The following is a 25,378-nucleotide window of genomic DNA, read 5'->3' on the forward strand; positions in this document are numbered from 1 at the left end:
TTCATTTGTGACCTCCTAGAAGATGAAATCAAGTTCAAATATCTGTCATTTATTATTTTCAACCCTTTTTCAAGGTCAGAGTGGTGCTTTTTTGTCAGTAGACCATGTTGCACAAGTGGGCAAAAAACTCCTTTTTTTATTTTTTTTGGGGGGCTATTTTTTAAAAATTACTGTGTAAATCTACAACATCAGGGTGCTACATAACTTTTAAGAAGCACTTGCCCTTGCTGAGCAAGTAATTTTTTTCATAGTTGGAATATACTTGCCCGAAAATCTATTTCACTTGCCTGAAGAAATCCTAGAAAAAAAAATTTACCTCTTCAAAAGAAAATATTGCGGTTTTATAAACCATTGACCTTTTTTTCTCTCTTTTGACATGAACCGATGTACCTTGTTCTTGCATTTCTTTTTCCAAAGTGATTTTATTTTGTCCGCCTTGACCAAATTTAGGTCATTCTACTGATTGAGATTTTGCTTGCCCAATTCAAACAAGAAGTTTTGGTCTTTACTTCAAAACACTTGCCCGACTTTAACTTTTACTTGCCCCGGGCATTCGGGCAAGTGCCTATGGAGTAACCTGAACATAAAGCTTTAAAGGGGAATGAAACCTTTGGAACAAGTAGGCTTGTGTCGAAACAGCAAAATCAAAGAATAAGAACAAAGAAAGTTTGAGAAAAAGCGGACAAATAATGAGAAAGTTATGAGCATTCGAATATTGCAATCTCTAATGCTATGGAGATCCTCCCATTGGCAACGCGACAAGGATGTGTGATGTCACACATGAACAACTTTCCCTTTGATGGACTATGAAATACCCTGAAAATGTGTCTTTTTGCTTTTTCGTATGGTGATACAAACTCTTTATCCATGATGTATTCTTTAAAATTCTGTATTACATCAGTGCTCGAATTAATCCAAGGCCATCCAAGGCCATGGCCTTAGATGCCCTCAGAAATGGCCTTGATGCCCTTTAAAATATTTGTAGACTTAAGGCCAAAATAACTGCCCTTTTTTGCTGTGGCCTTGGTGCCCTGCGGTAATCCAGTGCATGTCATGATGTGCCCCATTGATAAGTGCATTTATTCTTGAAGCCCTTTTTTTGGTGGCCTTGGATGTCCCATAAAGTGAAAACTGCCTGCCCTTTCCCTTAAGTGCCCTTTTAAAAAATGGCCTTGCCCCTTTAAATTCTTAATTCGAGCCCTGTTGCATGCCCTCCTATAGAAAGAATACATGTTCTACTGATAGATGTAATAAAAGAGGCAATTTAAGTGAAATATATACTAAAGTAATGGGGAGAGTTGTTCAAGAGTGACATCACACATCTTTGTCGCATTGCCAATCTGAGGATCTCCATAGCATTAGTGATCGCAATATTCAAATGCTCATAACTTTCTCATTATTTGTCCGATTTTTCTCAAACTTTCGTTGATCTGTTTCTTTGATTTTTCTGTTTTCACACAAGCTATCTTGGTCCAAAGGTTTCATTCTCCTTTAATAAAACAACAGTGAATGGGGATTTTCCAGGGCTCTGTTTTGTTTTCCAGGGATCCTTTGAGCATTTCTGGGGCGAAATCGCTCCAAGCCCCTTGTCCCCTGTAAACAAGAGGGCATTACCATCGCATGCAAATATTGTGTATACATCCAAAAACAGGTTAAAATTACTCATCAATCATACCTCTTTTTCTTAATTAATGATCAAAACACTTCATGAAACATATTGATTGTGTACAGGAAGAAATTCCTTGAATGCTCAAGCGCCCGATCATAATAGCAGGGCCCGCTGGGAGAAGTTTTCGGAACTGAAGTGGTTACCCTGGGTAAATATGCCGTTATTATTATTATTATGAATGTCATAATTTCATGTGCAAGCCGATTTCAGTATATGCCCTGTATCGCGCAGGCATGGGAGTTCACTCTTGCTAACAGTAACAAACTAATGTTTACATACAAACCTACCGTAACTTTAATAAATAATAGTAGCTGTATATAATTTATAAAGCACTTTTTGCCCGAGGACACGATTTGCCCTGTCTGCATGTCTGAATTTTGTCACTATAAAAAAAGGGATGACATATGCTTGCAAACTCTCATCACATCTAAATGAATACATATGTACACACACAAAAACAAAATTTCAATTAAAAATCTTGCTGCGACAAATATCAGTGACGGATAAATCCTTGTATATATACCAAGTCGAGAAGCTCCGCTATAAATATCGCATATCATAAACAAACTATCACATTCCGCTGATGAGCCATGCATCGTAAAATCCTTTGATATTGTAGGGTAGACATTTATAGCTTCAATTAAAATTTCACTGATAGGGGGGCTCCAAAATAGATCCCATCGGGCAGTTTTCAATTATAGCAGACGACTCCCAGCTCAACAGCCAAGTCCTCTCGGAGATGATGTTCCCTACAAGGCCTTTATCTTTTCCCTTCAATGAGGATTTGTGCTGACTTGTAAGAAAATTTATGAACTCAACATTGCACACGTGAGGCCTATATTAAGTGATCTGGGGTCCGTAACACAAAGCTTAGAAATGATCATAGAACAATTTTCTATGATTGACTGCATTGACTACAATGTACAATCAATCATGTAAAATCAAACATACGATCAATCGCTATTGTGTTACAGAACCCTGGGGAAACGTAAAATAATTCAACATAAAGCGGTTTAATAATAAATTGCATTGTTTCTATAAATAAAAATGCTGGATACCTATATTATGATGACTTGTTGGATCCTTTTCCATGGATCTTTCTGGGATTCATTCATTATCCTACAAAGTTTGTTTTAAGACCAGGCTACCATGGTAACAGTGCTGCTCAGCCAATCAAAACCATACAAAGTTGTCAAGATCTAAAAACAAATGCTGATGGATTGCGCTCCAGAATATCGATAGGCCCAATGACCTTTTTCACATTTTATCCAAAGCCAGGTATCAATTAATAATAACCTTGACCTGATGCATTAAAAATATTGCATTCGTTTTAAATTTGAAAGCATGTTGTGTTTCACAATTTCCTGCAATTGTGACAAAAGGCAAGTTTGACTCTTAACATTATGTTGATTTCAATATACTGTAAATGTACCCTACCCAGCACCGACATGTACATGTAAAAAAAAAATTAAAATAGCAAAGCAAAGTGACGCCATTATAGCTCTAATAGAGTTCACATTCAAAGTACATGTATGTTCCTTATTGAAGGCATTTTTTTATTAATGTACATGTATGGAATACAGAATTTCCAAAAATGGATGTGAGAACTATAACGAGACTATCCATAACACTCAAAGATTAGACTGAGGTATGGCAGTGATTAATATGATCCTTGGGTATTTCTATCCACACCGTCAATGCTGAATGCAATTATTCCAACTTTGATGATGAGGACCATTCAAGAGTGTGGAGTGAATAACACTGTCAACCTCTCCACTTGACATAAAAGTGGCATGACAATTGCAGCGTTCAAGAGTGCTCCTAGTCCACAAAACAAAGAGTTATGTACATGTATGTAGTTGCAGCAAAAAATAACTTGTCTTCATGAGAAATTTTTAAATGTCAAGGTTAATTGTCACTGTATATTAGGAATCGAGAGCTCTGGAACAGCATAAATTTAAAGTTATTAAAAGTTAAAGTAATTTTGGAATTGTGTTTCTAATTCTTGGTTTTCATTATGTTGTAATTTTTATATATATTTGTATATAATTTGCTTTTATTGTATGAAAATCTGTAATTCGGCCTTTGGGCCACGAATGATTTTTTTGTTCAATAAACTATTTCTATTCTATTTTTATTATACTCTAAACATTCCAAACCTATCAAAACTTGTGAAAGATTTGATAAAAATCATTTAATAGCTGAAACATGATTACAAAAATTGAGGACAAATCAGAAGTTCTACAGTATGTAAGCTTTGATTCTTAATACTGTTATGACAATAGAACGTGAAAGGAAGCTGTCTTTTAATACTGAATTACAGGAAAATATTTTCAAACAAAATACTAACTTACTCTTAAAGGTTGCTGCAAGTTCCACATCTCTATCAAAAATACAAAATATTATTTTTTTAAAAACAATCTTTTAACACCCCAGCAAGGATATGGCTCGATAATGTGTATATGTACATGTAGCTGTCTTTATAACTCCACCAAAACATCATATGAAGTGGTATACATGTATGGTAATTCTATGGGCAGACAGTCATGCAGTGCTATAAATCTTTACAGTAGTTTTAAGATACTGTATCTTCTGAATGAGCTGAAAGATGTCCTATCGCATCTCCTGTTGCTTTCATAAAATGACCCTTAACCCCTAGTTGATTGGATTCCCCTCTAAGAGTTAAATGGCTCCGAAGATGTGTACTTACACCAGTCTTATCAGCAGAAGATATGAAAACATTCTCTGCATCAAAAAAGGGAGTTAAAGGGGACCGATGGATATATATTATTCAGCAGTGCATTCACATCTTTATCACACATGCATCCTCTTTGTTTTTCTCCTCTTTTCTTTTTCTGTATTCATCTCAATTTTGTACGATGTATCGCCTCCCCCCTTCCCCTACTGCACCCTCTCCCCCCCCTCCCCAATGGCACTGTCTTCCCCTCCCCCTCCCCATGCACCCTCTTCCCCCTGATTTCCTTCTGAGTTTCCTCCTCACCATACTTTTTATACCCCCCCCCCTTCTATAATTTATCTCCATCCCTCTCTTCCACTCTCTTTCTCTCAGTGCTCAGAGTTGATACTTTGCAATTTGTAATAATTGCCCTTCAAAATTCCATAACACATTTGTATACATACGTAAGAAAGAAATACTTGTTTCTGAAACCATCAACTATGAAAATCTTTCAGTCTCTGTCCTACATGTACTATTAATAAAACTTTAGCAATGTTATCAGACCTGCATATTTCAGGTAAGTCTCCTCTAGCACTAAAGAAAATGTGATTTATTGTTTACATTTGGTCAAGCCGATTTCCCTTCAGCGTAAGATATGAAGTCATTTCAAGCAGGAAGGTTGTACAGGTTACAACTGCTCCTAGATTAGTGGGAGGCTAACAGATTTATTGCACATTCCATTCAGGGATATAAATAAGGATTCATTCAATGTGTTACGGTAAGCTTAAAATTATATTGAGACTAACAATGGGAAGATAGTTCATACAGGAAAATAGTTTTGATAAAGCTCCATATTCCTTGCTACATGAAATACTAAAAAAAGTCTACTCTATATTAAAATCAAGAGTTCAGACTTCATAATTACAAAGCAACCCCATTCAATATATTTGAAGTAAAAAATGAACTGATAATGAAATAAAATAAGCAAAGCATCTCAATATTTCAGTTTAGGTTTCGGCTGACAGTACCTTGGAATACAAGCTGAAAACTCACAATAACTGTCCCCCCCCCCCCAAAAAAAAAAAGAAATATCACTTTTATTTTGCAATTATTTCCAAACTATTCAAGAGCGTATGATACTGCACCTAAACTTTGCAAGTACCTAGTGCTTTCAAACCAAATCAATCAACCAAATGTACCTGTAAATTTTCCCCTAACTTTTTCGGGCTACAAAATATCTGATGAATATTTTACACATTCATGCCCATCCAAACCAGAACCTTTCCAATGATCTTCTACACTGCACAAACTCCAGTGTTGATTGAACACCAGACTGGAATCTACATGCATCCATGTCCACACCAGAGAAGTATTGAAACAACACCAGTTTGGAATCAAACCGATGCTGTTTTAATACTAATTGGTGTTGTATACTATAAACACCTATCTGGTGTTAGACCAAAACCAAAATGGTGTTGTTAATACTTCTCTAGTGTGGACATACATTTGTATATAGATTCCAGGCTGGTGTTAAATCAAAACTGGCATTTTGCAGTGTAGGAAGAGTGTTTTAGTACTCACCCTATAAAGCACATACATGTAGGAAGCAGAAATACACCCTAATTGAAAAAAAATAGCTGGATAAGTTGGTAAGTATAACATGGAGATGAAACCTTGTATGGTATAAGGTAGCCTAGAAGAAGTCTTCTTCATTTCCAGGGACTTAACCAATCTTCCTGCGGCCGATGATTGATGGTGACGGCTATCACGTTTTGGGCAGACAAATTTACAAGCAAGAAGACTTGAATCTCAGCAAGACAATCATCCTCCAATAATTCTGGACTGCAATGATGGTTTCTTCCTCAATTACTGCTGGTTCATGTAATTTAAGATTGTAATTTCAAAAATATCTTCCAGGATCACAGTGATTTCTTTCCCTTTCAATTATGGCTTTTAAAGCCAACAACAGGAAGCAAATGCTTGGTAAATATGCACGGTGTATGGAAGATGGGGTTGGTCGATTTTATGTCAGCTCAAATTCTGTAATTCAAAACCCTGATAACCACTCTATGACTTTAAAAACATAAATGTTTATTAAACATATTGATTGGAAATGTGAAAAACTATGTATTCAAATGAGACTGACATTTACGATCATCAAAAGAAATATTTCTTGGAAATACTTTGCCAAATATATTAGAATACGACAATTTCATGGTATCTTCCATAATACAAAAACCATTTCATTAATATGAGAACTTGAATTGAATCATTGTTTATGATAGCTCCAACCTTTCAAGATAAATATTAAGAAAAGAAGCAAAGAGAGAATATGATGGGGGGAAGGGGATAACAGAAAAGATACAGAAATATTCAACTAGAAAGGAAATAGAGAAAAGAACATGTACTTATAGTAGAATTTAGAAAGGAGAGTAGGAGACTATACAAATACAGAGCGATGACATGAAAACAAAAGATGTGAAAGAGAGGGGTAGGAGAAGGGAAACAAAGCTGTGAGAAAGAAAGTGAGAGAAAGGATAAGACATGAGGTGAAAAGGAAAGAAAGGAAAAGAAAAGAAAAGGAAGTGTGGGGGCCCTGTTTCATAGTACTTGTTTTCCAGCAACAAATTTGCAATTACATTTTAAGGCTACTAAATCATTCAATTTGATTAGCTGATAGTGAACTTATTCAAGAAAATGCACATTTCAAGGTTTCATGAAACAGGGACCCACAAAGCAAAAGACAAGGGATGAGAGAAGAGAGACCAAGGGGGAGGGGCTAAGGAGATGAGAAGGAAACGTGGATGAAGATGGTAGGATAAAGATTGTTGATGAGAGATTTGTGCCTAACGCTCGATCTGAATTAGTCTAGATCTTGACGTTGGTAGTTATTCGTTTGGAAAACCCTACACTCTTTCATCCCACACAGTATTTTCCGGTGAATAAAAGGCGTCGGATGAATGAGTGTAGGGTTTTCCAAATAAATAACTCTCCAACATCCAGATCTAGACTAGATCTGAAGGTGTATTCATACCCATCCAGTATAAAAATATTACCTGGGCCCCCGTAATATATAGAAAAATCTGATTTAAATTTGACTTCCAAGAAATACATTTTATAATGGAATGCACATGTCTTGTTTGGGGTCATCACTATATACAAGAACTTTACCTGGCAAAGGCAGGCCTGCGTGAATGCATTAAATAAAGTATTTTTAGCTCAGAACAAAATTTGTAATTCATATATTTTTCAATTCAAAAACCAGGTGTGAAAGCAGCGTGAGACAGTCCTTGATTCTTCAAGAGAATGAGCAAAGTTTTATCTACCATATAAGTGCATGGAATTCAACCCATTATTTCTACTGTTTATGAATGGTGAACACAGTTATGTTACAGTAGGTGAGTAGGGGTAGGGGTGGTGTGGTGGGGGGGGGTTACGATAAAAAAATCGCTATCATTTTGGGTGGTCAATATTGACCTACATGTAGAAAGATACATGTAATTGTAATGGCAAAGGATGCTTCTGTAATGGTGTTAAAAGCAGGAATAGGTAAAAAAATATATGCCAAAAATATAAATGTCAAAATTAAAATTCCAACATTTTATTTTTAAACCAAGTCATGGTTGAAAGATTTAATGATATTGATGCAGATATATGCATCATCGATAGAATTTCCCAATTCCCAACAAAAAAAAATTACCTGAAGATACATGGACGAAACACCAAATTCAACATTTTGTTGATGTGCTTGGTTTAAATAATTGTGTGGGTTTTAATAGTAGGTGACTCCTACCCCTCCCACCTAAGTCCAGTCACATAACCCCCCCCCCCCCTCCCTCCAGCCAAGTCCACCTTTAATTACTGAGGGGGTGGAGCTAATGTGATTTTTTTGTTCTCCCATGATGCTGGGCTCTGAAGAAAGTTAGCTTTCCTCTCACAAGGGGACAAATTGGGAATTGGACTACCCCTCCCCCCCCCCCCCCCTCCACCCCTTCTCCTGGCCACTGGCTTTTCTAATACTCCATAGTCTTCTAAATTTCTCTTTATCCACAGGCTTGCTAAGCACACATGTTCTTCCATCCTCCCTCATCATCCCATAAAATGAACTTCTATAATTCACCCTACCTCATTACCACCCCCCCCTACATACAGTATAGGCTATCTTTGGTTTTTCACCACACTTTGAAACCAAATGTGGGAAAGTGTAACCTAATACAGTAGCATTATTTACTTCAGACCTCACGTGGGCACAATGTGAGTGATACAGAAGTATTCTTTAGCTCAACCAGAATGGGGAGGAAAAAGGTTTGAACCCTGGCTTGCTCTTTTTTATTGTCACCGAAGTAAAGATGACTTCAAATTTCCATTGACTTTGGGTTTTCACAGACCTCAGCACTTTTGCAGTCTGCTCTCTTTTCACATATATCTTGTGAGGCATACACTGTAGAAGCGGGGTGACACCCCGCTTCTACAGTGTAGTACAGTACAGCTTAAGCACAAAATATACTATATGTATAGTGTATTCCACTACATTTCAACATGCCTTCCAAAAATAGGGAGAAGACAAAGTGGTAACAAATATCACCAACCAGACTTTGCACCAGTAACAAATAGGCAATACAAAAAACATTTCATCAAGCTCCAACATAAAATAATTATTTCTTATTTTATGTTTGCCACAAAAAAGCAGTACAGGTACAGTTACATGTATATTGTACATGTACATACATACAGTGAGACGATGATGATGATCCAAACCATTTATGCTCTAAATTATATTATTCTACATTCTCAGACTCAGAGGGACCTTTAATAGTGTCGTTTTAAAATAAATCTTTCAATATCGACCACTGAATTAAACCGCAGTGGAGCAAAAAACCATCGAAATCGATTCCAAACTAACCGCTACCCTCCAGCCTCATATTCACCATTTGAAAAACCACTTGATGCCCATTACCATAGCAACTCATTTCTGGCGTACTCTAGAGAGGAAATTCATACCAAGCTCTATATACGCATCCTGGTTGTCCCCAGGGCGGCCCTGTGAGATAAAGCTTACAAATTGATCTTCAAGCTGATATTTATGACTGATCATACACAGTAGTCAGTGCAATGAATTGTGGAAATCGGTCTCATGATCAATCGCTAAGTTTCATGTTACAGGCCCCAGAATACCTGATGGCAAAGCATATGCATAGATTCATATTTGCATAAAATCTATAACACGGAGAATACAGTACAGCTGATTGATGCACACTTGCATGGCACTCTGTGTTTTCTCGTTTCACAAATTTGTCAGGTACTGCACATTTTACTTTGATATATGTTGGTCTAAAAGCTGATTTTCCAAGCTCTGGCAGGGAATAATTTTCCTGGCATCACGATTTGCTCCACATTTTTTGAAAGACTGCTATGCAAAAAGTCTTTTGTAATTGTCAAGCATATTTTTACATACACATAGGCAGGGCTCGACACTAGCGGCGGTCCGACGGTCCCAGACCGGTAAAAATCGCTGTTGGGCCAGTAGATTTTCAGAAATTGGAAGATTTACTGGTCCGACATGACCAGTAAAAAATATCATTGTCGGGCCAGTAATTTTTCCAAAAATAGCAAGATTTAAGGGTCCGACATGACCAGTAATAAAAACCATTGTTGGGCCAATAACTTTTCCAGAAATGGTCAAATTCACAGCAAACCATTTCCCCCCGTTCAATTCTGCAATTCACACACAGAATACACACAGAATGAATCGCACGTGTTACTAGAGTACTATACAGCATGCGTACATACAGTGTACATGTAGTCAGCCACACAATCCACATGGTGAATTCTCCACTGGCCGCACGAACGAAGCCTGGCTAAACTCTGGCAGAAATCTCTCACAGAACTGTCAAAATTCACGGTTCATACTCATGAAAGGCTCTTATAATGTCCATATTTCCTAAAAATTGAAGTAACTCTGTCATCTGTAAGCAGTAAAAGGGTAAATTTTCACTTCTGTTTGGTTCAAACAGATCGGGTCTCGGGTGGTATCGTCTGAATACATATAGCCCCACATATGCATTTATGTGTGTGTTGATACACTTGGTTTCTGACTTTTCGTAGCTATTTTAATTGAGCCAAAAAAGAAACAAATTATTTATGATAATAGTTTTAGCTTTCTTCCTCTGTTTTCTTCCTGTTTTCTTTCCTTCTTTCTTTTCAATCTTTCTTTTAATTTTTTTTTCTCTATTTCTTTCCTTCTTTCCTTCCTTCTTTCCTTCCTTCCTCCTTTCCTCCCTTCCATCCTTTCTTTCTTTCTTACTTTCCTTCCTTTCCTCCCTTCCTTCCTCCCTCCTTTCTTTCTGTCTTTCTTACTTTCCTTCCTTCTTTCCTTACTTCTTTCCTTCTTTCCTTCCTTCCTTCCTTTCTTCCTCCTTTCCTTCCTTCTTTCCTTCCATCCTTTCTTACTTTCCTTCCTTCTTTCCTTCCCTCTTTCCTCCCTTCTTTCCTCCCTCCTTCCTTCCTCCTTTCTTCCATCCTTTCTTACTTTCCTTCCTTCCATCCTTTCTTTCTTTCTTACTGTCCTTTCCTTCCTTCCTTCTTTCCTTACTTCTTTCCTTCCTTCTTTCCTTCCATCCTTTCTTTCTGACTTTCCTTCCTTCTTTCTTTCTTTCCTTCCTTCCATCCTTTCTTCCTTCTTTTCTTCCTTCCTTCCATCCTTTCTTTCTGACTTTCCTTCCTTCCTTCTTTCTTTCTTTCCTTCCTTCTTTCCTTCCTTCCTTCCTCCTTTCCTTCCTTCTTTCCTTCCATCCTTTCTTACTTTCCTTCCTTCCTTCTTTCCTTCCTTCTTTCCTCCCTTCTTTCCTCCCTCCTTCCTTCCTCCTTTCTTCCATCCTTTCTTTCTTACCTTCCTTCCATCCTTTCTTTCTTTCTTTCTTTCTTACTGTCCTTCCTTCTTTCCTTCCTTCCTTCTTTCCTTACCTCTTTCCTTCCTTCCTCCTTTCCTTCCATCCTTTCTTTCTGACTTTCCTTCCTTCTTTCTTTCTTTCTTACTCTCTTCGTTTCTGTCTTGCTTTCTTTTTGTCCTTCATTCCTTCGTTTTACGGGGGGGGGGGGGTCACGAAAGGCTAGAAAAATAAACTTGCGCCTTTTTTTAAATGTTTTCTTTACTTTTTGGGACCAGTAGATTTTAGGTTCGGACCAGTAAAAATTTGAAAAACTGGGTATCTACTGGTCCGACATGAATAGGTTGGACCAGTAGAAAAAATGGGTTAGTGTGGAGCCCTGACATAGGACTGAACATTACTTTATGTACATGTATGTAGCTGAGAGCTTTTCTCTTATGACCAAAAATGCTATTCAAATTTGTACGGCAAAATTACTCCCTCTCTAGGTTTAAAAATGAAGAATGTAGTACCCCCCCCCCTTGGATTCACGCCTGGTTTATAGCCCAACACATTTTACATATTTTGACAATTTGCTCATAATGGACAAAGAGATGGCCAGAGAGCAGAGAGTAGGCTTTTAAAGATAAATTCCAGTATTGGTAACGATCTCAAAATGACTTTTTACAGAATCTAATATAATGACCACCCAAGTGTCTGTTTGTATGAATAAAAATATGTGCCAAAGGATTCTGGAAGAAATTGTGTAATTGCTGAGAAATAAGCAAAATAAGCGCAGATTTGGTCACTTCCGTCGGGTCTTTATTCCAGCAATAATAATACACTGTCCCACGTGTGCCTATCTGTGTTGGTGATCTTCAGTGTGAATATTTTTCTGCGTAGGTTTCAAGATTTCAAAAAGTTCAGTTTATGTAACTGTACCACATCTAGATCCTCGATGATATACTGACAATTAAGCCTGGTTTTACAGACTTTCTCATGAAATCAGTGTTTATTGCAACTAGTGGCATTTCTCTTTAAACCATGGTACAAGCTCCAGTCTAAAGAACGTTCCAAACGCTATCTACATGTATTGCCATCTCCAACAACGGCAATTGAGGCATCATTATTCAAGTAGCATACGTTTTCCTATTTACATTACATTTGTAATGCATTGAACATGCAGGCATGCGGATGATCATAGACTAGACATTTCAACGTGACTGATCACACAATAGAAGCGTTCATACATGTGCTCACTCGATCACAGAAAATCCCATCTACATGTACAAGTAGGGGCCCCGTTTCACAAAACTTCTTTTAACGAATTTGCAATTTTAATGTCTTTTGTAATCTTTTGTAATGTGATCCATTTAATTTAACCCACCCCTATCTGATAAATCCATAGACTTTGTAAAATTTTAATGTCTTTTGTAATCTTTTGTAATGTAATTCATTAATGTTATCCATTTAATTTAACCCACCCCTATCTGATAAATCCATAGACTTTGTAATTTTTGTTTACTTCATTCCAAATTGAATTCACAGGTCTTGTAATTCTGTGTAACTACATGTACAGTACATTCTTGAAATTTTTACTTGACATCCTATTAACTGTATCAACAATGACTCTGTTAATAATTTTCAGGCTGAGGATGAGGTGCGACATCTCGAAACATGTTCCGTTTATTAAAATGTTATGTTCTATTCTTTATTTTTGTCTTTGAATTTGCAATTTACTGAAATCATTCAACTTGATTGGCTATAAATGGTATTACATGTAGAAATCGTGCAAACTGTAAACAAATCTAAATGAAATGGGCCCCTGATATTTCTGATCAAGAATTCCATTATTTAGCCAGTGTGAAAGGATGGAAGATATATTTCAAGAATACTCCAAGAATCATCCATTACTTCAAACTTCTTCCCAGCATTCCGGGCGTAGTCGGATCTGTCATCAAGAGATTTATGGGAGTACAACTCGCCCGTGAAAGTGAGTGAAGATTACATGACATGTCTGATCCATTCCTAGGTCTGTTTACAAGTATATCTACATGGTTACCATGGAAATGACAAACCTATCCAATGAACCTGCCTAAAGAAAAATAACTTTTACTTTGACTTCCAACATTTTGGTCCTGTGGTCCTGCAGAGCTGGTCTTTCCCTGTAACAAATGTGATTTTTACTATTTGTTACAAGCTACTGAAATCCTTGCATCTGATTGGCTCAGAGCAAATTTGTTAGTGAAAATCACTCACAAACTTCATCAAATACTCCATCATGCTACATGTATAGTACGTGTACATGCAGAACCTAGAAAATTTATGTGTAAGTATACAATAGCACAAAATTTGAGGAGATTTCAATTTAACTGACCATGGCAAAAATACAGGTTTCTTGATTTGGGAAATAGATTTTTCTATCAGAATTTGATAAAGTATTAAGTGTAGGACTAGCAGAGGAAAATATCAGTTTATGATTTTGTTGAGCTCTACATTAGACCTTCATGTAGGCCTATGTCTCTTGTATTTATTCAGTGAAAATACATGTACATATCAAGGAGGGACCAATATCACATTTGAGATAAATTATTAGAGATCTTTCCCCATTCTCGAAAAGGGAAACAGAGTTTGTTATGACAGACAGTATAGAGCATCTTTGGGAGATCGATCGGCCAGTACCAGTAATCAGATTCTGTCTGGGTGAAACATCTCTGTAGGCCGTCTGCACCATCCCAAGTTTTCAAATTCAATATTTCTGATCCAGCAAATAATCCCGATCTGAACAATCTCGAGATTATTTGCGATGGAGAAGCAATTACCGCACTATTTCGTAGGATTGATCTCGAGATTGCAATCACAAGTCAACTTGGGATTATCTGCAAAACTGCACGCTATTTTACAAAATATCGCGCTAATTCGCAGGTGCAGACGCACTCGGGATTATTCATTCACGGCGTCAGACCTTAATGCATCGATGCCTCGCTCGAGCAGGAATCGTTCTTCTTGCGATGGTGGAGACGGGGTTTCTTGAATCTCGAAATTAATCAGGAAGAGGGCCGATTGGGCTAAAATCTCGAGATTCAGCAAACACGGGATGGTGCAGCACCGTCTTGTGTGTTTTGGATGGATCAAGGGAGATGTTGGGGTGGCAAAGTGAATTGGCCTCATATTCCTCTCAGGACATCCACAAAATTTTGCAGAATCATTGTACATGGATATGGGCATTATAACTGGAAGTTCAAAATACTTTGTATTTATTACATGTATGCAAATTTAGGCAAGTACATGCAATAGGCAATTCTTTACTCACAGGCAAGTTAGTATATAATCAAGAATCTGTGGTCAATCAATTTTGGGGACTTTATGAAAAAAAGTACTGTACTTTGCAGTAAACAATTATATCATGAGAAAGAAAAATCAAGATTTATTGTCACGATATCATGTCTATGATAAACTTATCTTTGTAAAATCATGAAATCTTTGTACAGCTCAAATTCTATAATTCTGATTATCACTGACACAGAAAAGACAGTGTGTTATATTGTTTAAAAAAATACCTGACATTTGATGGAATTCTGTCATTTCCGTGCTTGTTTTTTCACATTTCTTTAATAGAAATTAGGCACTTTCTTCCAGAGCCATTTGGCACAAACACAAACACTTGGGTGATAATTTTATTGGATTCTGTTTGAGATCTTACCACAACTGGGATACCAGTCATTGGCAAATTTTCTTTGGAATGGAATCTGCATTTTCTGTGTATAAAACCTGCTACATACATGTACATGCAGTATGCTCACTGTGAAACAGTATTAATTCATTCACACATGAACAGAGGTCATCAAGAGTCTGAGTTTTGTCTGGGAGGCTTGAATGTAATTCACACCATTAAACTATTCTGGGAATGCTGACAAATTTCAATCCTTTTTTCAATTTGTCCCACTGAGCACTGCCCTTAAACTTGCTTGTGAGCATAAAGCATATTGGCATGTTTTTTCGAACAGGTTTTTTTTTACCCATGCATATTTTCAACAATCTCTGGTTATTGGGAAGTTCACCCTGATAATAATAAAGTTGGTTTAATATCAATAAAAGCAGAACATTTTTGAGGAAAAAATGTTGGTGAAGGTCAGGAGAAAATCCACCAAAGGATTATCAGAGAGTTACAATATGAATTTTGTCTATACATGTAGGCCTACATTTTTAATTTGTGACGCCGACGGATGTATGAAACCAGTTTCCCCACATGAAATAATTTCTAAATTTGAATGGAATGTGATATGTAGAAGGGGACTGCATGAAATTATGTGTCTCATACATCCACCAAACACAAAATCACTTTTAAATTTTTGAGAATTTTTTTCTTTCTTTCATTTGGGGGAATATCATTCATATCACATAGTATTGGAGTAGCTGCTTTTTTGTGCTGTCACAAAAATCAAGTCCTCTGTTATTCTTCGATCGTCACAACTTTACTACTATTTTTTCTGCTTTAATACCAATTTATGATCAGGATAAACCTTCCCTTTAAATCTAAACTAAATGTATGAAATAGAAAGCTTTGAGTCAAGTTTATTGGTTCAATGAATATCCTAATTGGACTATCTACGATCACAAATGACAGATAACCAGGGATTCATGATGCTCATTCAGTCTCAGAAAAAGATGATACAAAAGAAGTCAAGGTCGGTTGCACACATGCACTGTGTTTGGAGAATGTGGGTATGGACACAAAGGCTGAATGTACATGTATTTATAACAGTACACTTCATACTTGTAACAAAAGATTCATCAATTGCACACTTGGTATACATACATGTACAAAGCCTTGTTACTATTTTTTCCAGACATCCAAAAATGCATCACAACATTATGCATTTAATAGTTTGTTTCCACATTATTTTTTTAGCTTTTTGTTTTAAATAAAACCCTAGGAATTTTGCATTATATTTTTGTTGGGAATTATGGATATTAGATCAAAATTTCTAAATCATTCAGGTTTCATGTGGAGTGAGAAATAGTTTTCACAGTACTGTTTAATGTTACATGTACTGTAGGCCTTCATTCATGTGATGTACATGTAGAGGGGTTTCATGTACCCTATATGTACATGTACATATAGGGTACATGAATGTACATGTAGTAATAGTACATGTACAGATATGCCTCTGTTAACATTCTGTCAATAACATGTCAACAGATACTGTATGTAGGTCCGGGGGGGGGGGGCCCACTTACATTGACGAGTGGATACCATGCGCGACCAAAAAAGGATGTCCTTTCCACGATAGGGCACGTTACGTATGTAACGTGATAAGGGTGTCAAAAACACAAAAATAAGGAAAAAAGAGTATCTATTTCGCTAGGAAAATTACGTGTTTAGGGTCGAATTTGCAGGGATGATAAAACAAAATTAAAACGTTTAATAAAGGATGTCTTTTTGCCCCAACACTACGTGTTTAGAGTCCTATTTGCACGAGGTGTAGAAGGTGGGGTCGTACTAAACCAAATAAGGTAAAGCCGACGACTGAAGGACCCGTAGCAATAAAACATTCCTGTACTTGTTTAGGGGTTCATTTCAGGGAATATTTGCCAAGAGTATCATTTTGTTTCCAATACTTGTTAAGGGTAAGGTTTCACACGCCAATATTTGTTAAGGGGTGCATTTTCAGAATATGGAAATTACGTGTTTAGGGTGCTTTTCGAGACCCCATGGTTGCGCATGGTATCCACTCGTGAATGGAAGTGGCCCCCCCGGGATGTAGGTCTACCCTATCACTGTTCTTGAAGATTGTAGGCCTTCATGTATACAGTACGTACATGTACACGTACATGGCCTATAGATCCATAGGAATTTCATGTACAAAAATAAAAAATAGTTGTGGTAGAATAGTCTCTGATGAAAGAAAATGCTACATATTACTGTACATGTACAGGTCTTGAATGTAACATGTGAAAATAGCCTGCAAACTATTTTTACATAAAATTTGTATTGTGAATATAAACAGCCTTTTTTTCCAGTATTCCCAGTGTACGTAAACTATTGTACAATGCAAGCAGCAGAGCCTACAGAGGTCAGATGCAGGGCAATTGCTACCTTTATTGCCTGTTCCCAGTGAACTATTTGATTGAGATGCAAATCCTCTCTTTCCATCAGTTTCACACCCAAGCAAAGTAAGTTTTTCTTTGCTAACCGAGTGATAGATGTGTGGAACAGTCTCCCAGAAGATGTAGTTACTGCTTGTTCAGTGATTGCTTTTAAGAATAGACTGGATAAGCATTGGGAGAAGATTGCCTATGACTTTGAGTAATTTTCGTTTCTTGTGTGTTTCCATGGAATTTTTCACTGTCTACGATACCCCTGCCACCCCTCCATGCCAACATAAGTAGCGCATCTAATTTTGTCTGAAGGAGAGCAGCAATAGACATTTCTACTTTGATCGATGAACAGGCTTCGTCCTACATGTACAACATCGTTGGAGTAAACTAAACTAAACTAAACATGCATGCCAAGAACAAGGCAAGGCGAACTAAAAGTACTGTAGAAAAGTATACACAGGTCTTAAATGTACTGTACATACATGTAGGCCTATAAAATTTCAAGTACTGTACATGTAAATTCTATTTTGAACAATGAAACATGGAATTATAAACCAAAACCAAATAGCAGCGAATACTCTTCATTGGTTCAAGTTCAAAATACATGTAGGCCCTACACATACATGTACATGTACATGAACTATAGTACAGGCCTGAAAGTTCTATAAAAAAAAGGACAACTGAATATTATTAAAACTAAAAATAGCCTGTACATGTATGTATTGTGATGATGAAAAGCCAAATGATTTGAACATTAGCAGATCATGTATACATGATCATCGGAAAGCATACAGGCCTTCATGCGTACACATACATGTGCATGTACATGTGTATGTGTGCAGTGCATGTTTACAACAAAACAATGCAATGCTGATTTAATAGTACTGAGGCCAACATTTCACTTTTTCGAGAGAACAGGAAATCGACCCTCCACTTTCTGTTAAAACTTTATATCCAGGACAACTTTCTTTCATGAATTTTTGCCAAACATAATCATAATTGGGCTTGTCGTGGAGCGGGGGTGGCCACATCCTTTCGAGAAAACCAAGGGAGCTTTTCACGAAAGGCAGTGCTGAGTAGCCTCTTGTACCATTTGTTTATTTGTGTGTCTTCAGCGAGTGACAATATTTCTATGCACCCCACAAAAATTGGTCATCCCATATTATTATCATTATTATTCAGATACCCCCACAAAGCTAAACATAAAGTAATGAAGCAAAAAAAATGGTTTTTAGTAGTAAACATCATTCATGGCAATCCTGTATTAAAATCATGAGCATGGTGCCTGAGTATTGTCATTTTTGAAAAGAAATCTCTGTAATTAACTTAAAATGCATTAGCGTATACTGCAAGCGCAATAAATTGATGCTCCTTTAAAGCCAAATTCCAGTAGTTGTGCACAGTAAAACACTGATTTCGTGAGAAAGTCTGTAAAACCAAGGTTAAGTATTACTATATCATCGTCGATCTAGATCTGGTACAGTTACATAAACTGAACTTCGTGAAATCATTAAATCTAAGCTGAAAAACAATCACACTGAAGATCTCTAACACAGATAGGCACACGTGGGACAGTGTGTATTTAATTGCTGGAATAAAGACCCGACGGAAGTGCCCGAATCCGCGCTTATTTTGCTTATTTCTCAGCAATTACACAATTTCTTCCAGAATCCTTTGGCACATATTTTTTATTCATATAAACAGACACTTGGGTGGTCATTATTTTGGATTCTGTAAAAAGTCATTTTGAGATCGTTACCAAAACTGGCATTTACCTTTAATACCATACCTCCTGGCAACAATACGCAATCCAATTTCTTTGTGACTTAACAATAGCTTAATGCGCATATCATTTACATACCAATGATAAGCTTGGGGCGAGGCAAATTATTAATTTCGTCCAATATTTTCAATATTGGTTTTCATAGGCATGCACATTAAAAATCAGTTTTTTATATTTTGTCTCTTGACACAACCTCGCAAGACGCAAAAAAATATATCCGCCTTTAAATCCCTTCATCTAAACAAGTGGAATGCCTCTGGCATTCTCACCTAGCTGCATCACGCGATTCAATATCAGCAGTGCTAACTTTGAAAACTACTATAACTCGCACAAGATATTCAGTGATACTTGGTTACCCGGTACTCTATGTCCACGTTTTATGAACTAGACCTACATGTACATGTATACACTTACAGATGGTAATTCAACAAATAACCCCAACATGGCCAAAGTTCATTGACCTTACATGACCTTTGACCTTGATCATGTGACCTGAAACTCGCACAGGATGTTCAGTGATACTTGATTACTCTTGTCCAAGTTTAATGAATCAGATCCATAAACTTATGATGGTAATTCAACAGATACCCCCAATTCGGCCAAATTTCATTGACCTTTGACCTTGGCCATGTGAACTGAAATGCACACAGGATGTTCAGTGATACTTGATTACTCTTATGTCCAAGTTCAATGAACTAGACCAATATACTTTCAAAGTTATGATGGTAATTCAATACCCCCAATTTGGTCAAAGTTCATTGACCCTAAATGATGTTTGACCTTAATCATGTGACCTGAAACTTGCACATGATGTTCAGTGATACTTGATTACTATTATGTCAAGGTTTCATGAATCAGATCCATAAACTTTCAAAGTTATGATGGTAATTCAACAGATACCCCCATTCGGCCAAAGTTCATTGACCCTAAATGACCTTTGACCTTGATCATGTGACGTGAAACTCATGCAGGATGTTCAGTGATACATAGTTGATTAACCTTTATGTCCAAGTTTCATGAACTAGGTCCATATACTTTCTAAGTAATGATGACATTTCAAAAACTTAACCTTAGTAGATTTTGATGTTGATTCCCCCAACATGGTCTAAGTTCATTGACCCTAAATGACCTTTGATCTTGGTCATGTGACATCAAACTCAGGCAGGATGTCCAGCAATACTTGATTAACCTTATGGCCAAGTTTCATGAACTAGGTCCATATACTTTCTAAGTTATGCTGTCAATTAAAAAACTTAACCTTCGGCTAAGATGTGGTGTTGACGCCGCCGCCGTCGCCGGAAAAGCAGCGCCTATAGTCTCACACTGCTATGCAGGTGAGACAAAAAGAATACTCAAGAATATTGAAAAAAATCAATATAATACATCATGCAATGAGACTTGAATTCACCATTTGATTGCTTGCTGCATTATAAAGCAGCCCTTGAAATGAAAGAAAGTTCTATACATGTGACATGTACCTGTACATGCATATCCCCCAAATTTCAAAATCATCCAAAAGTGAAACTGTAGTCAATGGAATCAATCGTAGAAAATTGTTCTACAATCATTGCTACGCTTTGTTTTACGGGCCCTTGGTTAAGCACATTCTACTGGCCTATATGTACATGTAGATACCTAAATATACATCAGTCATCTTCTCCAGACGTTTTATCATTGAACAAAATATTCTCAAGAGGGGGCCCCCTTCTTGGAAGATCTGGAGGAGATTCTCTAGAATGCGCCCTACATGAGGCTGACGTGATGAGCGGAGGATCACTCTGCATGCATTGCGAAATTTAATTGCTCATCAGTACCCTTCTATTGGAAACACGTGCCCTCCAATGATTACAGAATAGAGATTTCAGAGAAACAATTATGTTTCATTGGCTCATAAATGATTTTTTTTTTGCTGAGATTTCAGAGAAACAAATACTCCTGCACTGGCTCATCAAATAAAGTACATGTAGGCCTACTTTTAATAAATATTGGTTAATTTGGTTGATGGAGCATTACCTTGGCTCTCAATTCTCGAACACACTCCCACTCTCTATTAAAAATAACAGAATAATCCTAAATCGTGTTTTTAATGTTATTTTGTTATATTTACTGTATAGCAAAAGAAAACTGCATAATATAATGAATGTGCGTTTGTCTGTGGTGCAAAATCATATATCAGGGAATATTCTGTAAATTGCTTTATCCAATGCCATTTCTTTTCTGTTGCAAAGAATGCATTCGGTTCAATCATTTGACTCATGTCAGGAAATTGTGCCAACTAAACATGTACATGTACAAGAGTATTGTAGTGACAATTGCAGGACACTGACTAAAATCAAGAAGTCAGCAAAAAAATGATCTGATACATAGGCTTGTAGTCTAGTCTCCAAGTATCTGTGCTGAAATATATATGGATTATGGGAAAAATATAACTAAATGAATTATAAAAAATAAACAAAATATATAAAATGAATAAATATTTTTCCTATAAATATAAACAAAAATAAACCCCCAAAAATAAATAAAATGAATATTTTCTTTAAAACTACATACATACATTGGGTATGTTTAAGTACAAAAAAAGTTCAATGCATTTAACATTAAGAATGGCCCTACAACCAATCTCCATATACATACGTGCACAAAAATGTACCAGAAATTTGTACCATAGTACAATACACAGTACTAATTAAAAAACAAAAACACTATTAAAAAGTATAATGTACATGAACACTTACTATTCCTGCATCTCAAATGAATCAGTCCAATGAAGAAAATACAAGTAGTGCCAACCTGAGATCAAATGAAAAAAAAATAGAAATAATCAACAAATACAGTATGTATTTTACTTAATTTATTCATGCATGTTCACAATGTACAATGTAATAGAATACACAGGTAATAAAACACAAGCAAATAATGAACATACAAAGGTGTTACAACATAAGTTAAAAGCTTGACTGGTTGAAGCACCTTTAAACTGGTTTTGTATCCAAGAAAACAAAATAAAAATATAAGAATAAGGAAGAGATGAAAGAAAGAGAATAATATAAAAGTGATAGACTGGCAAGATATAACAATAAGTTTCAAGTTGTTATGAATATATGGTTGTAATTCAACAAAGTATTAAAAAAAGGATCTAACACTTTTATTAGATTTTATAGATTCATTTCAATTTCGCATGTGAGCAGCTAACCCATTTGTCACATCATTTTCTGATAGCACCAAGTGAAATCATTTCAATTTTCTGATAAAATTACATTCTAAGGAATCTTGACTGCAGTCTACAGATAAAACATTACATTTCATGGAATCTAAATGCCATACATACTGTCGGCCTATACAAGGAAGCTGCTCACATGTAATGTGACAATCTCAAGAGTGGAATTCCATTATTTTAACATTTTGTGGTTCAGGCAAGGAGGTCCTAATTGTCAAATTCATAAAAATTGAAATATTGTATAATTCAAACAATAAAAAACAAAAGAAATAGTGAGTAACATCATTGACTCTCTCATTAGCTTATCACTGAGTTGAGCATAGAACAGTTTTGTGAAAAATAAGCGAAACTTTAAAATGTCGTAATTTTCTTATTTTACAACCAATTGTGATGAAGTTTTCAGCATTATTCATGTTTAATTTTTCTATATTTAATTAAATCAACTGTTTTCTGGGGTGGACTTGACATTTAAATAGGGGCAGATTTGCGCTTGTCATATGTTTGGATTTCCTTTCAAACTGATCCTCAATCAATACTAAAATCTCCAAGGCCTTGGCATCTCTCCTTTGGTCCTTGGAGTTCAATTTGAAGCACCATGACTGATTGGTTGGTAACACTAATGGAAGAAACAGACACAACAGTCAGTCTCCTATAAAGTTGATGTGCAATAGCAGTGCTGTCTTGGGCCAATGGGGGTCATTACATGCTCTCCACTGTGTTCAAGCTACATATCCTCACAAAGGAGACAAAAGTGAACAAGAGTGTCGCTACATGTAGGGCGAGCACATAATACGTTCCCCTCTGCCTGTAACATGGAAAATTTGGTTATTGGTGAAGCAAGAAAAGTAGATGGTGGCGGCTTCGCCTTTGTCCTTGACCGCAAAATCAAAAGAATTCCTGGTATCTATGCTAGTATCATTCAAACCAAATTATATGAGCCTAACTAAACGTAGGTTAAGTTTATCGCATTTACAAAGACTTCAGAAGGGTAAGATGAAAACACGTCACTGTGATCTTGACCTTTGACCTTTTGACCTCAAGTAATTAGCTTCCTGGGATCCATGCTAGTATCATACACACCAAATTATATGAGCCTGGGGTTCAAAGTTAAACTGAAGTTTAATACCACGTTTACAAGGACTTCAGAAGGGTAAGAAGAAAACATGTCATTGTGACCTCGACCTTTGACCTTTTGACCTCAAAATCTAAAGGATTCCTGGGATCTATGCTAGTATCATACACACCAAATCATATGAGCCCAGGGGGGTGTTTCACAAAGATTTAAGTATGACTTAGGTCGCACTTAAATGTCGACGCGTACATTATATGCAACGCGCAATCTTATTGATCAATACGCAGTAGTGCGCCTCCTCTTGGCATGATCTCACCAATGCTGTCATGCCTTTTATACTCCTTGCAACAAGACATTTAAGTGCGACTCTAAGTCATACTTAAATCTTTGTGAAACACCCCCCCCCCCCCCGGGTTAAGTAAAACTGAAGTTATTGCGTTTACAAGCACTTCAGATTACCACAATATGTTTTTTTTTCTGCTATTTTACAGTAAACTTCCCCTTCATAAAAAGAGAGAGTACCTGGTGGGTGTTTCATAAAGCTGTTCGTAAGTTAAGAGAGAAGTTAAGAGCGACTTTAAGAACGACTGGTGATCCTTTCTTGTGGTAAATGGTATATTCATTGGTGATGGTTTAGCGCGTAAGAAAGGATCACCAGTCGTTCTTAAAGTCGCTCTTAACGAACAGCTTTATGAAACGGCCCCCAGGTATTAAACTATCTGTAGACAATGATGATTTTCCTTGTAACTCTCTAGATCTAGGTCCTGTTTCATAATAATCGACAATTTCTAATAAATTTAAGTTTACTGTCTACAGTATGTATCAAATAATCAAATCAAATGATTTCAGTAGCTTTCAACTGTTCATTGCATATGTACATTCAAGTTTTGTACTGAAAAATGGTTAAAGGGTCAAAGCTGCAACTGGCAAAATTACACAAATTGAAGAGGATGTAATTACTTTTGTTTATACCATGTTGGTGAGTGAGTTTCAATTTCTCGTTTGTTTTATTGCATTTTCGAATAAAAGGTGGATTCATGAAAACAAAACCTGAGCACAAGCAAAGTTGGTACTCAAAACCAACACACCATACAAAAGAACATGTTTTTATTGACTCTTCATGACCATGTGAGTTTCTTTGAAGCTCTTCAATTCAGACCATATCAAACACTAATGATGCACTGCACTTTCCCTGACTCAAGGTCATAACAAGAAGAGTATGACCCCGTTCTCATTACGCTTTCTAAAACTAGTTTACTGGAAACCGGTTCAGGAAACCAGTTTGGAAGATCACTTTGCTAGCATTCCCACTTGATCACACGAAAGTGGTATTCAAAATCACTTCATGTACAGCGATCTTGTTGCTATGGAAACGCTCTCAGTGGGTTGACACGTTTCACGTGAAATTCGAAACCGCAGCGTGGCATTCTACACCTGTCGTGTGGATTAGCGCACTCAAAATGTGCGAATATCGATTTCCTAATAACGGTTGTATCCTCACTTACAATGTATGCTAAAACCAATAACGAGGCACAGCGATCTTGAAAACTACATCGCAAGGTGGTTTTCTGAACCGGTTTGGAAGATTGCTTTGACCGTTCTCACTACATGGTAGTTTCCACTAGTTTTCTGAAGGAAGTGAGAACAGTGTCTTACATTCCAAAAGTAGTCTTTTGAAAGATATCAAGCATGCTTAAAATGTTGTTTTAGAGTGATAGAAGAAATTATCAGCAAGAAGATAAAAAGAAAATATCAGCAAAAAATTGGATAAATTTCCAAAAAATAGAATTTTATGTTTTTTTCACTTTCACAGACAGCTCTTGTGACTTTATGCGTACACTAAAAACACAATAAAATGAATATGACTGCTCAACACATTACTATTACAACAGAGTATGGCATTGTCTGGTTGGCGATTGGCCCAACATTTGCACCATTATTTTTCCGTGACAAAGCCAAGATGGCAGCAGCAGGCAGCCTAAACCACTGCAC

At 36.6% G+C, this 25,378-nt stretch overlaps 1 protein-coding gene across 5 annotated transcripts in view; it reads right to left on the minus strand.

Annotated features, from left to right (window-relative positions):
* Positions 1-25,378, minus strand: part of LOC121430748 (focal adhesion kinase 1-like) — a 139,549-nt gene that overhangs the window by 111,763 nt on the left and 2,408 nt on the right. For all 5 annotated transcript variants that reach the window (XM_041628128.1, XM_041628129.1, XM_041628127.1 and 2 more), the window contains exon 2: positions 21,833-21,887. The gene's annotated coding sequence lies outside the window, so the exon portion shown is untranslated. The remainder of the gene's footprint in view (positions 1-21,832; positions 21,888-25,378) is intronic.

This window comes from Lytechinus variegatus, chromosome 17 (genome assembly GCF_018143015.1).
Source record: "Lytechinus variegatus isolate NC3 chromosome 17, Lvar_3.0, whole genome shotgun sequence".
Classification (NCBI taxonomy): Eukaryota; Metazoa; Echinodermata; class Echinoidea; order Temnopleuroida; family Toxopneustidae; genus Lytechinus; species Lytechinus variegatus.